Source organism: Myotis yumanensis, unplaced genomic scaffold (assembly GCF_028538775.1).
Source record: "Myotis yumanensis isolate MYYU_CA2020_CCGP unplaced genomic scaffold, mMyoYum1.0.hap1 SCAF_10, whole genome shotgun sequence".
NCBI lineage: Eukaryota > Metazoa > Chordata > Mammalia > Chiroptera > Vespertilionidae > Myotis > Myotis yumanensis.
Genome location: NW_027223761.1, coordinates 43,590,088 through 43,608,707, shown reverse-complemented (window position 1 = coordinate 43,608,707; position 18,620 = coordinate 43,590,088). Strand labels below are relative to the sequence as shown.

Here is an 18,620-nt window from a genome sequence, read left to right as displayed (position 1 = left end):
GCCCCTGAACCCTTCTTTGAGGGGCCTGCCACCCTCAGACACACCCCAGAGACCCCTCTGACTTCAGTGCAGGACGCAGTGCTGCACGAGAGGATCCAGGGCAAACCTTCAGGTCTGCTCCAGGCCTGGCTGTCACCTGGCTCCCGCATCCATTCTGCCTTCCCAGGACATAGGAGGGGTGAGCTGTTCTCCCAGTCCTGGCAGGAGCTGGTTGAGAGAGAGAGAGAGAGAGAGAGAGAGAGAGAGAGAGAGAGAGAGATTGGCCCCTGCCTCCAGGCAGCAGCGACATTGGTTCTCCACAGCCATCATATCTGTCATCCATTCTTAGACCCTGAGGCCCAGACCAGCTCAGACCCCAGCCACTTCTGTCCTTTGGGGAAAAGCTCAAACCCCTGTCCTGACAGTCAAGCCTCTGCTGAGCCTTCGAGCCTCAGCTGAAGTACCCCAGGCCCTCAGCGCTGCCCCTCCACCACACTGTTCCCAAGACACGGAGACGGCCAGCAAGCCAGGCTTCCTCTCCAGCCGCCCCATCTACTGTTCCCTTCACACAAAGTGCCATTCGCCCCACCTCTGCTCCTCAAAACCCTGTGTCCATCAAGCTCCACATCCAATCTTGCTTCTTCCTATCCTTTTTTAAAAAATACGTTTTCATTGATTTTAGAGAGAGAACAAGGGGGAGAGAGAGAGAGAGAGAAACATTGATCTGAGAAAACATTGATCACTTGCCTCCCAGGAACTGAACCCACGACTGGAATCGAACTGGTGACCTCTGGGTGCACGGGAAGATGCTCAACCAACTGAGCTCACCGGCCGGGGTGCTTCTTCCTTTGCCGATCCCCCAGCTGGGTGGGGTCCCTTCCTCTGGGCACCCCCAACTCTGTGGACCTCCTTTAGGTCAGTGCTAAGCCCAGCCTGCCTGCCCAAAGTCACAGTCCCTGTGGCCGACCCCAGCCCCACTCCACACTGGCCCACGGCCCCGAGATGCACCAACACTCACATGCAGCCTCCTGTCCCTGAAGCGCCGTGGTGGCCCTGAGTGTGTTGGAGCAAGGGGAAGCCAGACATGAGGCTCCACACCCTCAGCCCAGGCTGTGACACCTCTGATGGGCGGGCAGCTTCCTCTGTTTCCTGGCAGGGCTGTCTCTGACTGAAATAGCCCCTGTGGGGGCCACCCCCTCCCTAACACCCTAACACCAAGGTCTGGCGGAAACTGGGCCTAAGAGGAGCAAGGAGGTCGAGGAAAGGTCTCCTTCCCGGAACCCTCCCCCACCCAGCGGAGGAAAGAGGGTGATGAGGAGGAGAGAGAGGGGGGGGGAGTAGGGAGACCAGAGGCTGCTGGTCGAAGGTCAGCCCTATAGACTCAGCAGCTTCTTTTCTCCTCAGCCTCTTCTCAGTCTTCTCATCTGTCAAATGGACAGGTTAGTGACTAAAGAGCTTCTGACTCCTCCTTCAGCTGTTACGCCCAGAGCCATCTTCCCAGTCACTCACTCCTCCACCCACCACCCCCACCTCGTTCTCCATTTATTGAATAGCTCATTCGCTGACGTGCCCAGTCCTCTATGTGGCTATCCACTTATGCACCCTCTCCCTCCCTTTTTAGATCTCTTCCTTTTCTCCGAGAGCATTTATTGCACGTCTACTATCTGCCAACAGATATTCCCACATTTCCCCTTTAGCTGCCCGGAGCTCACTGGGAGTGATAGGTATGGGCTGTGGGGTTAGGAGGTGATGCCTCTAAGAACTCACCTGAGTGAGGTTCTCCCTGCCTGTGCTAGTCCAGCTGCCAAACCAGGACTCAAAGCTGTGGGCCCAGATTCTTGCTCTATCTTGGCCACTATTCACTGTGTGATTCTGGCCTTCTTGGTAGAATGTGGTCATAATGGCCACCAGCAGGCAGTGAGGATGAGCTGCCAGAGGCAGAGAGAACCATTTTATTCTGCACAGTATAAGCACTGACCTCACCCCCGAACCCATTTTACAGGCCAGCAGAGTGAGGAACCAAGTCAGGGCCAAAAGTTTAGACCAAACTGAGAACATTCAGGTTTGAATTGCCGGTAAACACTTGGTCCGTCGTGCTTGAATTGAACACCTACTGCATACTCAGGTCTGCTAGGAGGCTGCTTGTGCGGGTTAGAAGCATGGATCTCCTGGCCTGATTTGAGCTGGGCTGGGATCCAGAAGGGCAAGGAGGCCTGGCCTTCAGTCCAGCAGCCAGTTCTCCGCGGAACTCCTATGGTCCCACCCACCAGGGTGTGTCCCAAGAATGGGAGCAGCTCCAAGGGCTTCCTGGGGGTGTCAGCCTCAGGGCAGGGCTTGGGACTCAGTTCCTGCCACCTGCGGGGAGAGCTCAGGTGTTAGGGCTCATAGGTACGCCTGGGAGGGAGGGACCTGGAAGGGCCCCTGGAGAAGACATGTCTGTTGCCGGGCCTTAAAGGGCCAAGGGGACTTGGACTTGGAAAAGTGAAGAGACATCCCAGGGGAGAGGCACTGAGGTGGGGATTGGGCCTACCTTGTGTGGGAAATGAAGGATAAATATTGCAGCCAGAGCATGGGATGAGTGAGCAAAGAGGGACCAGAGGGGAGGCCTGAGGGCGCTGGCCCATCATAAAACCCTCAAGCAGAGCCCCAGTGCCACTGCCCAGCCTCAGCCTTCCCCACCTGGCTTCCCGGCCGCTCCGCCCATGTGCAAGTTCTCTCCTCTGCCGGACACCTTCCCCCTCCAGGTACTATTAGCAGAAACACTGAATGCAGTCTCTCACCCCACAGAAGGGACAACCTTTTTACAATTCAGTCAACAACCACGGGTCAGTTTATGCTGCAGAAGCAATTCAGTTTAGACGTAAGGAAGCGCTGACAAGGGTTGGAGCGCCTTGGGCTGCTTGGGTCTTAGGGTCTCAGGACACCCTGCAGATGACCTAGCAGCCTCCCTTCTTCCTCTGCCCCCGCCCCAAGGACCTCATATCTGGAAGGGATGAGCAGGCCTGCTGGCCAGAGGCAGGAGCTGGAAGCCTGAGTCACGCCTGCCAGCCAGCCAGGAACCAGCCCAGACCAGGCTGGATGTGGGAAGAGGCCTCCCAACCTTGGCTGGCCTGGCTGCTGGGAAACTAGCCCGGAATCCCCCTTGCCCAGCCCCTGGCCTGTGAATCTAGCAGCAAAGGCACAGGATGGCAGGGGCAAGACTCAGCTTCCTTCCCCTGAGGAGTCAGATAAGCTGGGATCCACCACCAATTGCTGTGTGACCTGGCACGGGCCACTACCCTCAAGGAGCCTGCATCTCTGGCTGACGGACAGGGCTAATCACGGTGCCTCTCGGACAGAGTCATCACGTCCTCTGTGCTCCAGTCACCAGCCCATCCCTGACCCAGGGAGCATCCAGCCCCCTGAAGTCCACCTGAGGCCAGGTTCCGGAAGACAGTGTGTCTCTGGCACCCAGAAGACAGTGGGCAGGGGCCGAGCCACCCCCTTTTGGAGTTTTGGTCTCAGCTGTGGTAGCAGGCTGACCACAAAAGCAGGCAAACCTGGCAGGAGGAGGGCACGGGGAGGGCAGGAAAGCTGATTTCTCTTCTCTTTCCCACTTCCCCTCCTCACCTTCGTTTCAACAAGAATTAAAGCGGGAACTGAAACAACCATTCTGAGTGCAGGGAAGGGGAAGCTGCAGCTTTGGGGAATTTGGGGCCCGAGCTGCTTCCTTTGGTGTCTCTCCAGCCTCTACGGGCCGAGCAAAGAGGGAACTTGCCTCTCCTGAGCCTCTGCTATGTGCCAGGCCCAGCTGTCCGTCACTGAGCTCACGTCATCCCCACCACAATCTGGACATGGACTGTGCACCAAGCTCTGTGCAAAATGCTTTTCAAGCCACATCTCATTTCCTCTTCACAATGACCATCTCCATGCTACGGATGAGGAAGCTGAGGTTGGCAAAGTCAGCAACAGGTTCTGCCTTGGAAATGAGATGAGGAGGCCAGACACCGTGATGGCCCTGGTGAGCCCAGGGCTGAGAAGTCACAAGTGGCCTTGGGAGATGAGAGAGAGAGAGAGAGAGAGAGAGAGAGAGAGGGAGAGAACAGGGCTCAGAAGGCAGCAGTGACAGAAGAGGGAGAGTCTGTGGTGCCTGGTTTAACTAGTCATGCCCCTGGGGTGGCAGCTCCTCCCACCCAGGGCTCTGGGAGATCCCAGGACCCTCCCATAAACCCCTTCTCCCGGGAGCTGGTGTGGGAGGGTCTTTGTTCTTTGCCTGGACCCCCAGGATGTTCCGCTTTTTCCCTGTGGAGATGTATCACTTGGGTCTCTCTTTAAGAAAGAACCAGCCGTTTAGCTGCAAGCAGTGCAGTTGGCCGACAGCCTCCTTTGGTGTCTTCAGGGCCCGCCCATCCTCCCAGATAACCAGGCTCCAGTCGGCTGGGAGGAGATGGCCCAGGTCCAGCCGCCTGGCCTGCCCTGCTGGCAGTCATCGTTCTGCTCCTCAGCAGTTTCTTCCCACCCAATTCCCAGACCCCTCTGACGTTTAGGGCCCCACCTCCTGTTGTTCCTTTGCGGGACCCCCTCCTTCCTTGCCTGGAGTCTTGAGGATCTGGGCGTGGTGGGCCTGTGACCCAGGCCTGCCGATGAGGGAAGAGGGGGCTCCTCAGGCCCCACCACTGGCTCAGGGGTGGATGGGAGGCCTTCACGGGGTGACTCCGTCAGTTCTGGAGCTTTTGCTGGAACATTGGGAAGGAGGCAGATGTTCCACTGGGTTTGCAAAGCTGGTGGGAAGTGAGCCTGGAGCTGCTGGCACCAGGTGAACTGTGTGCCGGGCACTGTCCTACACACTGCAGACACCGTCCGAGGTAAACCAAGGGATGGCAGAGTTGAGAGCTGGAGATGCACAGGTTCCTGGGCGCCCTGTCCAGCTGTGCCTGAAGCTTCGCCTCCCACCGACCTGTGGCTGGTGTCACAGTCCATTTCCTGAGGTTCTGTCACGTGAGATCAGGAGTCCTGCCTGTAGACCTGCACCCCCATGCTCCCCTCTCCTCTCCCCACAGCATAGGTTCACAGCTTTGGGCCCTGAACCCTGACATTCCTGTAGGGGAGGCTAGAACTGACCATGTACCTGAAGGCCACCAGCAGAGGGGCAGGCGGGGACCGAGGGACTGTGAGGTCAAGCCTAATGCCCCCAACAGCTCCCACAGCAACCACTGTGTCATCTCCATAGGTTCCGGGCAGGAAACTGGAAAGCTGGAAACCTGGGTGCCAGTCCTAATTCACCGCCTACTTGTTGTGTGACCCCGGGGAGGTCACCCCACCTCTCCGAACCTCCCTTTCCTGAGCCGCTTCACTGCTACAGTCTTGGCTACTCAGGTGCCAGCCGCTGAGCTAAGTGCTTTTATTGCAGGATCTCATTTGCTCTTACAACAACCCTGTGTGGTGAGTTGTATTGTCCCAATTTTATTTATTTATTTATTTTATTTTTTAAATATATTTTATTGATTTTTTACAGAGAAGAAGGGAGAAGGATAGAGAGTTAGAAACATCAATGAGAGAGAAATATCGGTCAGCTGCCTCCTGCACACCCCTTACTCGGGATGTGCCCGCAACCAAGGTACATGCCCTTGACTGGAATCGAGCCTGGGACCCTTCAGTCCGCAGGCCGACACTCTATCCACTGAGCCAAACCGGCTAGGGCTATTGTCCCAATTTTAGAGATGAGGAAACAGGCTTAGAGAAGGCTGGTGACGTGCCCAGGGTGGCACAGTCAGTGGTGGGCCAGGACTAGGAAGCAGGTCTGAATAATGATAAAGCCTGTACCCAGGAAGAGAGTGACCATTCCCTGTGGGAAAACAGAGGACAGAGAAATTAGGAACTTGCCCAAAGTGTCCAGTAAACCCACCATGCCACCTGCCTCTCAGAAACATAGTGGCCCAAGAAAAGACAAAGAAATGGTGGCCAGGAGATAGGGGAGAAAAGACCAGTCCAAGCATCAATGTCAGCCACACTCCCTCCATTCTGTAATTCTGTTAGGAATTGGGTACAAGGTCTGCTTTGTCCCTGGGGCCCCAGAGACCAGCATAGGTGCCAGCTCCCAAGAAGCGCGGGGAAATGTTGGAGGGAACCCAGTCTGTACAGATGAGCCATGTGGCTCTGTCCTTGGTGCTGCCTGGATCAATAAGATTGTAAAAAAATCTTTGTCTTGGATGATGACAGAGGGGACTTGTTCAGGGGGAAATAAAATAATGGAGTAGCACCCCTGAGCCTTCCTGGGTACCCCAACCCCTGACCCTCCAGAGGGCAGACCACCAACACTGCTTCAGGGTTTCCCACACTGAGGCCCCAAAGGCAGGCAGCTTTGTCATGGCTCTTACAGGAAAGGTTTGGGTGTGGAGGAAGCCTGAGAACCGCTCCCCTCCCATGAAAGACAGCCCCCTGCCTTGGCCCTGCTCACCATCGCCAGCACCCACGCTGACCTGGAAGAAATAAGAGACCAAACTGGACCCCAAAGCCCAGATGTCAATGACAGGACTCTAGCTCTGGACCCTCAGGGCCAGAGAGGCCTTAAGAGCGTCTGACCCAGAGTTCTCCCCAACCCCTAAGAGAAGGAGGCCCCCTGAGTCCTCTTTGACAGGACTTGTCTGGCCTCTGCTTGCATACTTCCCACGATAGGGAGCTCACGCCTTCCCTCCCAGGCCACAGCATTCCACCTTGAGAAAGCTCCATGGGAGACATGCTTTGTCGCACGAACCCCTGAGATCTGCCCCTTGGCAAGGCTTTTTCTCTAGTCTGGCCTGCCTCTGAGCCACCAAGCCTCAGGACACCACAGAGACTGCCCCAAGACTACTCATCAGTTGATCTTCATTCCTACTGGGCAATCCTAGTGCTGGTGTCCAGCGAGGGATCCTGGTGGTGGAGCCCATAAACCAGGCATGAGGCCAGGGGGCCATGACCACTTCCCAATCTGAGGACAAAGCCATTTGCCTCTGCCCTGTCTCAATCCCTGCTTGGGTCCTGTCAGGTGGGGTGGTGAGAAGGGCAGCATGGTCTCTCACCATTTTTGGAAGAGGAAACCGAGGCTGCCAAAAGCGTAGAGTGTTACCAAGGCCCCAGTCACTCAGTGGTCTTCCAATCAGCTGGACCGCCTTCCACCAAACACCAGATCCCCACCCTCAAACATCAGCCATGGGGGACTGGGGCCCCATTTGTAGCCAACTCCATGTGGTGTGGAAGGAGCAGGGTTTTATAGGCATCAGAGGGTGGCTGGGGCAACTGCCTGGCTCAGAGTGTAATGGGAGAGGCCAGCAGTGACTCGGTGGTTCCTGGGAAGAAGAGTGTGCTGTTGCATGTGGAGAGAGTGTTAAGAACACAGGACCCCCTGCTGGGGCTCCCCAGGGGCCTCTGGGAAGACAGAGGAGGCCTCTGTCCCTGCCTGCGATATCAAGGAAGGCTCCCTGGAGGAGGTGATTCTTTGGTGGAGTGTGGACAAGGAAGTGGAGAGTGTTCCTGGCAGGGAGAGCTTCTGGAGGTGGGAGGGCATGGGGGTTCTGGAAGTGTATGTGTTTATAGGTCTCCAGAGCCAGGTCCTGATGGGCCTCACATGCCAGGCTATACATTTGGCATCTGCATTGTGTGTGCCAGCCAAGGAGCCCTTCATGGTTTGTAAAGCAGGGCAGAGGTATGATCAAATTTTGAGATTTAGGGATCCCATGTGCTGCTGCATGGAGGACAGGTTAGATGTGGCTATAGAGACAGTAGGGTCTGAAGGGGGGCCCTTCCCTGGGACAGAGAGGCTCCAGTCTGGGCTGGGGATCGGGCCCAATCAGGGGCCTTGAATGCCAGGTTCATAGCAACCTTTCATCCCTCTTCTACACACCCCTCCACAGCCCTGGCAGCCAGAATGCTAGAAAGACAGATTGGGAGGAGGTGTGGCTTCTCAGAGATGCCCTACTCCAGTCCTCAGGTCACGGAGGGAATCCAGGGTCCAGAACAGACAAGAGGATGGCCTATAGCCCTTTAGTGTGCCCCTCGGGGCTCCTGCCCTGGACCCCATTCCCAAGCCTGTTTCTCCAGTCTGCCCCCTCTCCTGGGGAAGGAAGGGCCTGGCTTTGGTACATGGGGACTTGGAAGAGTCTGGAAGGATGACTTGCTCCTACTGCCAGGCCCATGCAGGCCCTCCCATCTCCGACTGGGGAGGGAGCCCTCAGAGCTTCCAGCAGAGTTCTCCCCTCTCCTTCTCCACACCAGCTTGCATCTGGGGAAACCAGACCTCAGAGAGGAGAGGCATTGGGCTCCTGGGATATAAACACAGCGATCGGGCCGAGGGGTGTCAGCTGTAGAAGACAGAATGCTTGGGTCCCAGACCTGGCCCTGCTGCCGGCAGCTGGGTTCCCGATTCCTGAGGACACCCAGCTGGTGACTGGAGCTCCTACAGCACAGCCTGGCCCTGGCCTGGCCCTTGTGCTCAGCATTGTTCCCAGGGCGGACTCCCCTCCCACATCGGTCTGTGTCTCTACAAGGCATGGCTGAGGACAAACAGGAAGGAACCACGTGCCACCTGCTCCAGGGAACTGTGGGTGTGGGCTGGTCCCTTCTCTGGTGGAGTAGCCTGGGCTCCACCCTGCCCAAGGGAGTCTGATGTCCTATCAGCACAGCTCAGCCAGGGTGGGGCTGGTGGGGAGGCCTGGCTCTGGTCCCTGGGGCTTGCAGACTCGACCCAGCCTCCTCAGTGTCTGGCCTTGTGCTTGACCGGGTCCTACCTGCGTGGGGGACGGGCTGGGGAGAACATAGGACCACATGGGAGATCTGTAACTGTGTAACGTGGTCAGTGCCAGGTCCCTGGCATCTTCCCATCTCCCGGGAGAAGCCAGTGGGGCAAGGCCTGCTCATTGCCATTTCCCTGGTGGGAAAAGTGTGGACGAAAAAGGGGCCACACGGGAGCTCAGGGGAGGCCTGCATGGCGGCCTTACAAACTCAGAGACCGAAAGTAACCACATAGGATGGTCTGAAATGAAAACTTTCTAACTAAAAGCAGGTCATGGCGGGTAGCCACGTCCTAGGCCGGATTGTCCCTGACAAAGGTCAATCTTTACCTAAACTGGCTATTATCTTTTTGCTCGGAGGGTAACAGACCTTTGGAATGTCAGGGTCATTTCCTTATTTTTCCGGACTCCCAAGGGCACAACCACTTCACCAGAGCAGAGATCACAAACACCCTGGTTGTTGTCGTGCTAATTGTTGACTATTAACTATCCTATACCCACCAATGCGTCTAAGCATTTTATATTTTATAAAATAAAAAAGCATGTGTTTGCTCGTTTTATGTTTATCCAATCCCAGAGATCCCCCGCCCCTTTGCTCTCTCCCGCCTCCCTAATCTATCACCAATGAATTTCATGTAACCCCCTTTGATCCTGATGTATAAAATAAACAGTAAAATTGTCATTTTCTGGAGCATTTTCTCAATCCATTGAGATTTTACTTCCTGGCAAATATTGTCAGTTTGGCTCAAATAAACTCATAAAAAAATTCTTACAGGTTTGGACGTTTCTTACATTGACGAAACCGAGGCCCCATTTCAAATCAGTCACCAAGCCCTGCCTGGTCTCCATCCTTACCGTCCCCTTCCGTGAAACTGTCCATGCTCTCATCCTGTTGTCCGTACCTCAGCCTAGACTGCAGCCACCTCACGCTCTCTGTCTTCCATCTACCTCCCTGACCAATCCACGTCCTTTCTGCAGCCAGAGGGGTATCTGCTCAGCAAAAATCTGACCTCATCACTCCCCTGCCCAAGTGTTTTATGGCTTCTCTGTGACTGAGAATCCAGGCAAACCCCAGCCCCGCCGACCTCTGTTCTCAACACCCGTTCCCACCCCTCCCACGTGACCTGCAGGGCTCTGAGCCACGTTCAATTCCTGGGGCCGGCCGTGTTCTCCTCTGCTCCGTGGTCAGTGCTGTTTCTGCTCCTAGACTGCCCTCTCCCCACACCTGCAGCCTGCAGGCTCCCGCTGTGAACTCAGCGGCAAGGAGACCCAGGCTCTGTCCTCGGGAGCTCACTGTAAGCAAGGGACATGCACCTGAGGGTCCATAATCCTAGGCAGACATCATGCTGCTCAGGGGGCCCAGGCGAAGAGATGGTCCTGCAGGCACGGAGGGCTCAGTGGAGGAGGCAACCATGAAATGGCCAAGCGTACGTGGGGGCAGAGACATTTCGGGCAGAGGGAACAGCAAGGGCAGAGGCGGCAGGAGGCGCCTTGGAGGAAGGTGAACACAGCTGGGGCTGCCAGTGCACCAGTACATGTGGTTGGAAAAGAGGTCCAAGCAGGATAATGATGATACAATTATTGAACCTTACTGTGCCGGATGCATATTGTACTTAGTCCCCGCGAGAGGACAGAACTGGTTTTATCTCCATTTTACACCAGGCACAGAGCGGTTAGCTGACTTGCCCAAGGTGGCACAGATAGAATGAATGGTTACTGGGCTGTGAACTCAAGCAGTTTAACTCCAGAGTCCATGTTCTTAGCTCCTGCAGTACACCAGGGCTAGGAAAACCCACCGCTCTACTGCTCTGCCTGACTGCCTGGGACCCAGCTTGATGGGGGCTCCCCCTCCCCCCAGCTGTAGGCCTCCTCCTCTCCCCTGCTGTAGGTCAGCTCCAGAAATGCTATCTCCTCCAGGGACCAACTAAAAGGGTTCCCTCTACTTCTTCCAGTGCCCCCGACGGGAAGGTGAGGAAGGTGAGAAATGCCCTTTCAAGGTGAACCTCATGACCCTCTGGAGAGGAATGTTGGCCTGGCAAGCATTTCTTGCTATGGGGAGCCCCATCCCCCATTCCCTGGTAACCTTGTTCATTCAAGGGGGGCACCTGACCCAAAGCTGATCAATCAGAGCATCCATCCAGACCCGTGAGCAGTGATTGGTTCAGGGGAAGCCAGTTAGAGTCTGTTCCAGGAGTTTTAGTAGAACCAGATGAAAGGTTCTCTCCCCTTTTCTCCAGGATGATTAGCTGTGAGGGCCCTGGACACCTGGTGCTTCTGGAAAGATCTTAGATGAGAATGTAAGAAGCCAGTAGGAAGTCAGTAGAAAGAATGCAAAAGGAGAGTGCTGATGGCATCCCGTCAGTGCTGACTCCAGCCATGTCTGATGTAGGTCTACTTTGGACCCTTTCTTTACATAAACTAGCACCTTTATTGCCCAAGCTAGTTGCATTGTCATTTGCAATCAAAACAGCCCTGACCAAAATGACACCAAAATCACAGGCAACAACAGAAAAAAAAAATAGATAAATTAGAATTTGTCACAATTAAAAACTTTGTCCACCAAAGGACACTATCAACAGAATGAAAAGACAACCCACAGAATGGGAGTTGGGGGTTGCCTATATCTGATAAGGGGTTAACACTCAGAATATATAAAGAACTGCTACAATTCAACAACAATAAACAGGACTCAATTCAAATGCTGACAAACGACCTGAATGGACATTTCTCCAAAGAAAATATCCAAATGGCCAATAAGCACATGAAAAGATGACCAAAGTCACTAATCATTAGGAAAATGCAAATCAAAACCACAATGAGCCCTGGCTGGTGTTGCTAAATGGTTAGAGCATTGGACTCAGCACTGAAGGGTTGGGGGTTCGATTCCTGGTCAAGGGCATGTACCTAGGTTGCAGGTTCCATCCCTGGCCCTGGTTGGGGCACATGTGGGAGGCAACCAATCAATGTGTCTCTCTCACATCAATGTTTCTCCCCCACCCCACCCCCATCTCCCTCGCTCCCTCCTCCCTTTCTTCTATTCTCACTAAAAAAAAAAAAAAAAAAAAAAAAAAAAAAATCAATGATAAAAATATCCTTGGGTAAGGATAGCAACAATAATAAAAACACAATGAGCTACCACTTCACATTCATTAGGATGGCTATTATTTAAAAAAACTAGGAAATAGCAAGTATTGGAGAGGATGTGGAAAAATTGGAACCCTGTCCACTGCTGGTGGGAATGTAAAATGGTGCAGCTGCTGTGAAAAGCAGCTGGAAGTTCCTCAGAAAAAGAAGAATAGAGTTACCATAAGATCCAGCAATTTCACTTCCAGGTGAAAAGAATTGAAAGCAGTGGCTCAAACAGATATTTATACACCAATGCCCATAGCAGCATTATTCACAGTAGCCAAAAGGTAGAAACAACCTAACTATCCACCAACAGAAGAATAGATCAACAAGCTGGTATATCCACCCATACAACAGAATATTATTCAGCCTTAAAAAGCAAGGGAATTCCGGTACATGCTACAACATGGATGAACCTTGAAAACATTATGCAAGTGAAATAAGCCAGATGCAAAAGGACAAATACTGTAGGATTCCACTTGCGTGAGGTACCCAGAATAGTCAAATTCATGACAGAGAGAAGGATAGTGGTTACCTGGGGCTGAGGGAAGGAGTGGTTTAATGGGTACAGTGTTTCAGTTTGGGAAGATAAAGTTCTGGAGATGGGTAATGGTGATGGTTGCACAACACTGAGAATGTGTTTAATGTCACTGAATTACACATTCAAAAGGACTAAATGGTAAACGTTATGTGAGCCATAAAAACATACATAATTTGTCTTTGCCCCTGGTTCCTGACACAGAGCTCCTAAAACCCTTGGAATTTCCTGAGTGATAGGAGCATCTCTTGTTCTAATGAGTTGACTCCTGGCAGGCCCCTGGGAACTTCAGGATGGTGGCTGGTCGCCAAAGCCTTGATTTGGTCTTGGCACTGTCAGCCCCATCCCCTCATCTCCAGGGAAGGAAGAAGGGCTGGAGATTGAGTTCAATCACCAATGGCCGGTGATCTAATCAATCATGCCCACGTGATAACGAAGCCTCCTCATAACCCTAACCAACAGGGTTCAGAGAGCTTCTGGGTGGGTGGAGCATGGGCATGCCGGGAGGTGGTGTAGCCGAGAGGGCACGGAAGCTCCGCTCTGCACCCCTTCGCCCATCCCTTGCTCAGTGCATCTCTTCCATTTTACTGTTCCTGAGTTATTATCCCTTATAATAATCCGGTAATAGTAAATAAAGTGCTCTTCCGAGTTCTGTGAGCCGCTTTAGCAAATTATCGGACCGGAGGAGGGACTGGGGGCAGCTCCCAATATGTAGAAGTATGGGAGGCCCAGAACTTGCAATTGGCATCTTGACTAGGGAGGGTCTGGTGAGACTGAGCCTTACCTGGAGGGGCTGTGCTAACTCGCAGAGCTGGTGTCAGAACTGGTTGGTGTAAGGAGGAGAAAACCCTACACATTTGGTATCCGAAGAGCTGTGAGTAAAAATGTACATTTTACCACCAAAAAATAATGAAAATGTAAAATCTATGTTATACTGTATATATTTTACTATAATAAAAAATCATATAAATAAAACAGCCCCGACCATTAGATCTGTGTGCCAGGAGACAATTCTCCATGGGTCTCTCAGATTTCTGCATGGCTTGTGAGCAGAGACAGACTGCCCTTGTTCCAGACCATTTTTTCAAGGATGCTTGCATAGCAAACAGCCTTGGAGGACAGTGATAGTGTCTATCTCTGGAGAAAAAGGCCGGTTTGTTGACTGTCTAGTCCAGTGATGGCGAACCTTTTGAGCTCGGCGTGCCAGCATTTTGAAAAACCCTAACTTAACTCTGGTGCCGTGTCACATTTAGAAATGTTTTGATATTTGCAACCATAGTAAAACAAAGACTTATATTTTTGATATTTATTTTATATATTTAAATGCCATTTAACAAAGAAAAATCAACCAAAAAAATTAGTGTCATAGGTTCGCCATCACCGGTCTAGTCTGACAAAGATGATGTCTTCCTCTGGGGCAAAGGTCAGGCAGGATTACTGCCCGTTATAAAATATCCGAGCTGCCCAATGTCCAGCTTACTTTCTTGTAATGCAGCTCACTGCATGTGCAGGTATCATTTGGCGTCCTTTGCACTGCCTTGTGGGACTTGGGGCTTGAGGAACCCGTGCTAACGCTTATATTCTCCCTGTTACTGTCGCTGTGAGAAACGAAGTTCTTTGTCTCTAGCCAGGAGTCGGTTTTCTGCCAGCGCCCACTGACACTGTCGCTGGCTAACTTGTGCAAGTGTGGTAAACTGCAGATCCTCACAGTTCTCCGCACAGCTTGCATCAGAATCTCAGGTGGGAGAGGCAGGGAACTTGTGTTGTTGACAATTAAGTATGATAGGCTTGTGAGAATCCTGCCCTAGAACTAAGCCCAGGAAGAGTTGGTTTCCCTAAGGAGCTGGCACTTTTCCTCCTCTTGGAGGCTGCTTCTCTCTTTTTATTTTTTTTATTTTTTTTTATTTTTCGCTTAAAGTATTACAAAGGGTATTACATAAGTGTCCTTTCCCCCCCCCCCCCCCCGCCCTTGACAAGCCTCTCTTTTTATTTTTTAATGTTTTTTTTTTTTTTTTTTTTTTTTTTTAATATCAGAGAGAGGAAGGGAGAGGGAGAGAAGGATAGAAACATCAATGATGAGAATCATTGATCGGCTGCCTCCTGCATGCCCCCTCCTGGGGACCATGCTTGCAACCTGGGCACGTGCCCTGACTGGGAATCAAACCGTGACCTCTGGTTCATAGGGTGACACTCAACCACTAAGCCACATGGCCTAGCTGCTTCTCCCTTTTTGCTTTGGCTGCTAGGAAGCTCAAAGTGAAATGTCTGTGCTCTCTTACCTTAGGATCAACGTTAGTCTTAACCTTCTGTGTACCTTATATATTCATGCTACTTTAAAAAAAAATTAGGATGTACTTCACCTGCAATAAAATTCACCCTTTAAAGAGTACAATTCAGTGAGTTTGAGTATATTTACTAGACTGCGACTATCTAATTTTAGAACATTTTCATCACCACAAAAGGAATCCTATGCCCATTAAGCAGTTAATCCTCATTCTTCTCTCCCTCCATCCTGTGGAAACTACGGTACTCATCTACTTTCTGTATTTGTGGATTTACCTATTGTGGAGTTGCCATTTTATTTCTGGCTTGTTTTGCTCAGCCTGATGTCTTCAAGATTCACCTGTGTTGTAAGATGGATCAGAATTTCATTTTATGGCTGAAGAATATTCCATTGCACGGACAGGCCATATTTTGGTCACCTGTTCATCCACTGGTGCACATATGGGTTGTTTTCACCTTTTGGCTATTATGAATAACACTGCCATGAACATTTGTGTATAAGCTTTTGCGTGAATGTGCATTTTCAATTTTCTTGGGTATATAGCTAAGAGTGGAACTGCTGGGTCATATAATAGCTCTATATTTAACTTTTTGAGGAACTGAGACACTTTTTCAAAGTGGCTGCACTATTTTCCATTCCCGCCAGCAGCGTGTGAGAGTTCCACTTGCTCCATAGCCCCCTCAACCCTTGTTTTCATCTGTCTTCTTCATTATAGCCATCCTCCTAGGTGTAAAGTGATACCATATTACAGTCTTGATTTGCATTTCCTTAATAGCTTCCTTTTTTAAATTGTCATTCCCATTTTCCCATTTTATTTTATGTATTTCTGATTTGAGGCCTGACATCTTTTGTGGACAAGTACCCCATGAAGTAGGAGAGGCATGGGTGTCAGGCAGTCCTGGTTTTGAATCCTCCCTCTGCTTCTATTAGCTGTAACCTTGAGCAAGTTATGTAACACGCTGGGTCTCAGTTTCCCTGCTTATTGACCATGGGTTACAGTATTAACATTTCATGATTGTTGGCTCCTATTGTAAAGACTAGGGGCCTGGTGCACAAAATTCGTGCACATTAAAAGGGAATTAATTAGCCGAGGCCGGTTTGGCTCAGTGGATAGAGCGTCGGCCTGCGGACTGAAGGGTCCCAGGTTCAATTCCGGTCAAGGGCATGTACCTGGGTTGTGGACAGATCCCCAGGAGGAGATGTGCAGGAGGCAGCTGGTCGATGTTTCTCTCTCATCGATGTTTCTAACTCTCTATCTCTCTCCCTTCCTCTCTGTAAAAAATCAATAAAATATATTTTTTAAAAAAGGGAATTAATTAGAGGAAACATTTTAATATGGCTATTTTCCCTTTCTCTATAATGGAAGTGTCAGAGATGAAAGAAAATTAGTAAAATGTATATGAAAATCTTCCTCCTGTCAGAGTCTGGGGTGTGCCACGGGACCCAGCTTCAAGTCCCCGCCCACCCACGTGCACCTCAAAATCGCGCGAGACCCAGACTCAGCTGGCCCCATCCCCATTGGGCGAGATCCAGACCTGGCCGGCCCCACCCCTGCCAAGCCTTGCTGGATGGGGCGCAGCCTCAGGTCACCCGTCAAGCCCCGCCGGGTGGGGGGTGCAGCCTCAGGTCCCCCGCCCCGGCCCAGGTGCCATGCAGCCTCAGGTCCCTGCTGATCACTTGTTATGGCTCGTTACGGGAACCCCGCCTCTGCTGTGGGCACAGCCATCTTGTGACGGTGTGACGGAGCGAGGGCCAATTTGCATATTACCTCTTTATTATATAGGAGGATAAATCTGTATTAAAGTCATGGTGGGGCCTGGCACAAAGTAGGTGAATCTCACTGTGAATCTGGGAGTCTGACAGGGAGGTTTCTGGCTTGGTCTGGAGACATAGGCTGTGAACTGTTTACATGTTACTGTATTATCTGCTTTATCTTTTTACAACAGAGGCACTTCAGGGCACCTCAAATATCAGCCTCTGTGCCTCTATTTCCCCTTTGTGACATGAAAAATGAGACTCTGCACCGCAATGTCAAGTGTTGGTGAGTCCGCGGGGTTTGTTCTAATATCTTACCAATTTTGTCTCTTGCCTCAACCATCAGACTAGCTGCTGCCTAAAGGAATATCTCCGCCTCAGGTGAAGGGCTCTCCAGGGGAGGAGGGAAGGGAACTAAAATTCCCTAAGAACCTACAAGTAATGTTACGTGCCTTATCTTATTTTATCTACTCTCTGAGCTGGTTAGGTAGGTTCTATTATCCCATTTTACAGACTGGGACGCTGAGATTCCAAGAAGTTAAATAACTTGTCTGAGAAGCCACAGCCAGCAAATGCTGGCCCTGGGTTGAGACCTAGCTCTGATTTCAACATGTGATTTCTTTTTTCCTGTGCAAAGTGTGCCTCCCCATCCCCAACAGAAAGCACTCAGGGGACGTCAGGCTAACCTGAATAGCTGGTTCCCATTCCACTGGCATGACAGAGAAATGTCATCCTTCACTCTGTGCACAGATCTGCCTTGTAGATGTCACGAGTCAGCTCTTCCCTGGGGCCACAGAACAACCCCCGCTCCACTGCGGCCCATGAAAACAAGCTCTGCACTGGGAGCCAGGATGCTACGCTCTGCCCCGACTCCTCCTGACGTAGCCCACCGAGCCCATCTGTTCTTTAAGCAGAGGACTGGATCGACTAGCCCCTAGGTCCCTAGGCCCATGGTCGGCAAACCGAGGCTCGCGAGCCACATGCGGCTCTTTGGCCCCTTGAGTGTGGCTCTTCCACAAAATACCGACTTCTGCGCATGGGCCACGAAGTTTCAATCGCACTGTACGTGCGCGCTCGCACGTGGTATTTTGTGGAAGAGCCACACTCAAGGGGCCAAAGAGCCGCATGTGGCTCGCGAGCCGCGGTTTGCTGAGCCGCAGTTTGCCGACCACTGCCCTAGGCCATCTCCATAGACAAGTAACTGCATCGTGCACAGGCCTGCCCTCCGATGGGGGCTGTTAATGACAGGGCAGGGGGACCAGGGGGATACGTCACGTGCCCGGGCCAGGGCACTTGCCCTCACTACACATGCCAACAATCAGAGGGAGAGTCAGAGCTGGGACAGCAGATCCCTAACCCAGACTGAAATAGAAACTCACTTCAGAGACAAATGGGGAAATGGCCCCTAGACAGGAGGGGCTGGGGTGGCGTGTCACCGGGCAGGGCCCTGCAGACACACAGCCTCTGCCACCATGGGCACCTGTCACCAGGCTCTGCTGACTCACCCCTCCTCTAGGGAGGGCAGATGCCCTTCCCCCAGGTACCACACTGAACAAGATGCTTTCACTTCTTTGAACCTCAGCCTCCTCAATTGCACAATGGGGATAACAATTATCTTGGCTGCATTTGCTTTTATGTGATGCACTTAACACATAGTAGGTGCTCAACAAATGACAGCCCCTTGTTAATATCACTTAACCTTCTCTGTCAGCTCAATATTGACCAAGTGATTTATTTATTTGTTTTTATCATTCATTTATCCATTCAGCCCACCAGGCAGGCCACAATAGTTTAAGAATAAAGTTTTTGGAGTTTGGTAGGAGTTAAAACCCCAGCACTGGTGGGGTAACTCTGGGAAAGCCATTTCCTCTCCCTGAGACTTCATTTCCTTGCCTGTAAAATGGGAATAATAAGAGCACCTCCAGCGGGTGCTGGGATGTTGACAGAGCCAATGGGACAATGCAGTGAGAGCAGCCAGCGCAGAGCCTTGAAGGGAAAAGCGGTGGCAGGTGGGCTGCATAGAGGAGTGGGCAAGCCGCCAGCCCTGCGGGCCAGGCCGTGCTGGAGCGCCAGGCGGCTGGCCTCCAGGGACAGCCACAGGATGAGGCAAGGGCGGGAGGGAGGGGAGAAGAGTCACTAGGCTCAGAGACAATTGCTAGGTTTCCGGACCATGGACCGATCCCTTTCTGGTAAA

The 18,620-nt window shown here is 52.0% G+C and overlaps 1 protein-coding gene across 7 annotated transcripts in view; it reads right to left on the bottom strand.

The window, feature by feature from the left end:
* P2RY6 (pyrimidinergic receptor P2Y6) overlaps window positions 1–18,620 on the bottom strand; it is a 44,858-nt gene that overhangs the window by 4,186 nt on the left and 22,052 nt on the right. Inside the window, exon 1 of one of the 7 annotated variants that reach the window (XM_070425587.1) lies at window positions 13,172–14,327. The exons of 5 other annotated variants lie outside the window; for them this stretch is intronic. The gene's annotated coding sequence lies outside the window, so the exon portion shown is untranslated. Of the gene's footprint in view, window positions 1–997; window positions 1,064–13,171; window positions 14,328–18,620 lie in introns of those variants that run through there. One more of the 7 variants, XM_070425586.1, reaches the window with a different exon arrangement.